This window comes from Pygoscelis adeliae, unplaced genomic scaffold (assembly GCF_000699105.1).
Source record: "Pygoscelis adeliae isolate BGI_AS28 unplaced genomic scaffold, ASM69910v1 Scaffold242, whole genome shotgun sequence".
Classification (NCBI taxonomy): domain Eukaryota; kingdom Metazoa; phylum Chordata; class Aves; order Sphenisciformes; family Spheniscidae; genus Pygoscelis; species Pygoscelis adeliae.
In genome coordinates, this window is record NW_008824369.1 from 2,120,646 (window position 1) to 2,124,981 (window position 4,336).

Sequence of the window (4,336 nt, forward strand, 5' to 3'; positions counted from 1 at the left end):
TCCCACCTGAGCGGGAGGGTCGGGCCGGTGGCGTTCCCGCGGTGCTTCCGCCGCCCCTGCATCCAGGGCTCGACCGGCCTCCGCGACATGAAACGATTTCTTCTCATCAAAACCTTGTTATTTTCCCAATTCCCCTCTGAACGCTCTGAAGGGGAAGGGCGGGAGCGATGGTCGCGGGCGGCCTGCCCGCTGAGGGGCAGGGAAACATGGTTTGTCTTCTTGCGTTTCTTCGTTTGGAAATGACGGGAAAACGAGCAAAACTCGGAGCCTGGTGTCAGCAAATCAGTTTATACAGGATCCGGCCTCATCTGAGTCTCTCCCGTTTCTATCCAGGAGCCGGCGGTCAAGGCCCAGGCTGAGGCCAGGCTCCTCCTTCCCCTCCACCATGAAGAACAAGTTCCTCACCCGTCACTGCTGAGCACTGGGTCTTGACTTAAAAACACGTTTTTCAGGACCCAGTTCTGGCTGGTGGTGTGATCCGAGAGCCCTGGGAATCAGCAGGCAGAGCTGAGGCAAACCCGGGAGGCACTTTCCTTAGAAATCCGGCAGGATTTAGGAAGAGCCATCCCCGTCCCGCTGCAGTGACGTGAACTCCGCCATCAGCTGCTCGTGGCGGCAGCGACGTGATTGCTCATTCCTCGTTAATCCTCAAGGTTTAACGCCCGTGCACAGACCTGACGGACAGCACTGAGTTATTTTATGCCTACAAGCGACGGGTGAGCAGGCGGCTTCCCACCATGCAGCGCGAACACTGATGAGGCCAGTAAAACCAAGCGGTCATCGGCAGATGCTTGGGAAACGGTGAACTTCCAGATCTTCAAGACAGATAACCAAGGCAAAGACCCCTTTTGCCCACAGGTTTACAGCACGCTCTCCGCAGAGCCTCAGATCTCATCCTGAAAGGAGGATGAGAAATGGCGTTAATTTAATCTACCCGAGTGTTAACCGTGGATTACGCTGTTAGAGTCTTTTTTCTTCTTTGCCCATAGCTGCAATTGGTTTAAGATGGTCTTTCATCTGTTTTAAGTTGATTTTCTTTTAATTAAATGACTGAGATAAGTAGAAAGAATTTGAGTCCGGGAAAAAAAAAAGAAACAGCTGCAATTTTTAAGGGCGGCCATTATGGAAATATTACCTGCAGCCCCATTTAAAGTGCATTTTGTTTATGCTTTGATTGCTTTCTTATTACAGTATTGAAATTGTAAATGGAAAATTACACCATGTTCTATTACATAAGCAACTGGTTTACACAGCCTGAAATATAAGGTTTTATTTATTATTATGTTTTCAGGGCTATGAACAATAGATATATTTTATTATACGGTAAATAGCACTTTTCCACTCGACTTCGTTATAACACTTAACAGTAAAAGGGAGATACTCCTCTTTCATAAATACATGCAGCAAACTGTTTCCCAGATCTCGGAGGACTGAACAGCAGAGAAGCAGCTTTGGTTTATCTGGACAACTTTAACTGAAGTGTCAAGGCACTTGATTTTAGCAGACTGCCCAAATTACGTTCCTTAGTTTCTGGCACAGCGGTTGATTTGCTGATTCCCCATGTGATGAAGGAAGAAATCAAAGGAAAAAGATATGCAGGGACCCCGCAGTGGAATTATTCCCAAACAGACAGTGATAATCCTATGCAAAGGCTATATCACCTTGCTTTATTATATTATATCCAAATGATTACCTATTAATTAACTCAGTGTCTTTCTTTGGAGTCTTAAATTTTGTGGTTACCCAAATTCAAACCAGGTATAGTAGCAGGTGTTCGGTTATGCTTACTTAATGTCTTTACTGCAAATGTCAGTTGTATCTTCTAGAGTTTCCTTTAAAGGTACAGTTTGTCTTAGAATCTAATACACGTGCTTTAGCAGTTTAGTATGTATTTTTCCCAAGGAGATCAAATGAAACCCCTATTAGATAATCAATGTGAAGAAAAAAATCATTTGCAGATTAAGCCAACCAGTTCCAAAAGAATTCAATAAAAACAGTGCCACAAAGAGCAGTGCTGCTAACAGAGAATTAAATGCTTTTCACATATTATCTTTCAAAGAAATGAGAGACTTTCATGGCACCGGGGAAATGTGAAATAGCAGTTTCAGTGAAAAGATGCCCATTGTACAAGACAGATCAGATGATTTGTAAAGCATCCAGTGTTTTACAGTATCTCTAGTCTGGAGTCCTGAGCCCTTTCCAAAAATTAGAAGGCCCAAATTAGAAGGCTCCCCAAACTAGGGAAAATCTTGGACCTCCCCCTTTCAAGTTACACAGCTTGATAGATTAAAAAAAAAAAATTCCTTTGCTTGAATCAGAGCTGTTAGTCATTAATTACGCACTAAAGAGTCATTAATTATGGACTAAAGGAATATTTGAAAAACGTTTGCTCTTTTACAATGTTGTCAGATCACACTGAAAACTTACTCCACTATTGATGCTTATCCATCAGTTGTACAAATGTACCTTCAGAAGGGTTTTTTACACACTTAGCATTACTTTTGGAAGCACCAAATTGAAGTACTACCTCAGAGCAGAACCTTTATTCCTTGCTATGGGCAGGGCAAAGTCCGGGACTTTCATTATTTTCTCTCTCTCACCATACTGCACCTTTCAAGAGCCTACAGATTCAAATTATCAGGTAGTTAATTTGAAAATAATTTATCAACAAGCCATGAAAGGCTTTGAGTAAAGTACTAGGGGATTTTGTAGCCTGACTTGGGATAACTGTAAGAAATTAATCAGTTGAACAAGACCAAGCACATTCAGACGCTGGAATTTGTGCCCTTGAGACTGCTGTTCCTAGCCCAGGCACAGAACACACCTCAGAGAAACATCCTTTCAGGATCACTCATTCCTACGCCTCACCCTCACGCGGCGAGCGCACCGTCAGCTCTTACATAAGGTCTCTTGCTACATCACTGCCACAGGCTGTTGTAAACCATTTTTCTCCCTTTTAATTCAGGTTCCTAGACAAGCAAAAATGCAGAATATTGCCAGAATAGTCTGGGGAACGGGGATTTCTGTTGCAGATGATTAATGAAATATTATTGTTTTGCACTTACAGGGGAATCGTCGTTTCATGCCAGTAAGGTCAGGGCCTTAATATGTTATGTGCTCTACAAAGATGTACAGATTGATAGCTCATTTTCTGTTATGACTGAGCCAAAGCCTCATCAGGTTAGAGGGGAACGTGGCAGAAGTAGCAACACTGCGCTGAAAGCCAAAGCAAACTTTTTTCTTACATTGCTAATTGCAATTCTGGTGTATCTAAATCCACATCTCTATCTGCATCAAGAGGGGAGACCCAAAAGTAAGATGCTGGGACCCTGGCTCTGTAGGTACCTACCAACTAATCATCCTTCATGATATGCCCCAAATTGCCCTTGGATTAATATAATTTCTGCAACACTGTGTTGAGGTAGACTGAAGCTAGAGACCCAGAACAAAAAGAGCCTTGGAGCTATGTTGAGGCAGTTGATCTGTTCAGTCGTATTTTGAGAATAAATTCTTCATAACCTGACCTCCTCAATACTAACTTCCCAGGTCAGGCTGCCTTGGCTTGTTGGCGTAAGTGTGGAGTCTGGAAGATCGTGCTTCTGGCTAGAGTCACAATGGATTTTTCTGCAAATATTTTTATAGATATGCATATTATAAAGTACATTATCAGCACCAAATCCCAGGATCTCCCATGTATTTTGTCACTGAGTGAGACTCATGAAGGAATGGCATCTATTCGGTCCAAGAACAAGGCTTTTAAAAGCAGCAAAGTTCCTGAGAATGGTTTGTTCCTAAAAGGGGTAAATCCTTAACACGAGTGGGAAATACTGTCGCCTTAGGCTCTGCACAGAGACGATGCACTAATCCCACACACAGATTTTTTTATTTTCTTCTTCCAGTGACCAGACCCATCATAGACAATCCTTCCACCCAGAGCATGGAAAAAAAAACAAGAATCTTTCACTGAAAATTTGCAGTAAAATAATGATTTTTAAAAGTATTTTTCAGAAGCCTTTCTTCCCAAAGTAGATGTGCCACACACACTGATTTGAAAGATAAGTGAAAAGAAATTCAGTACAAGTTATTTGTATCAAAATGAGCATAGCGAACACTTGAGATACTGATCACTACCCTGTAGTGATGCTACAGAAATACCGATTTGCAGGATGGGAAGAACTAGGAGCAGGGAAGTGATCGTGCCCCTGTACTCGGCACTGGCGAGGCCGCACCTCAAATACTGTGTTCAGTTTTGGGCCCCTCACTACAAGAAGGACATCGAGGTGCTGGAGCGTGTCCAGAGAAGGGCAACGAAGCTGGTGAAGGGTCTGGAGAACAA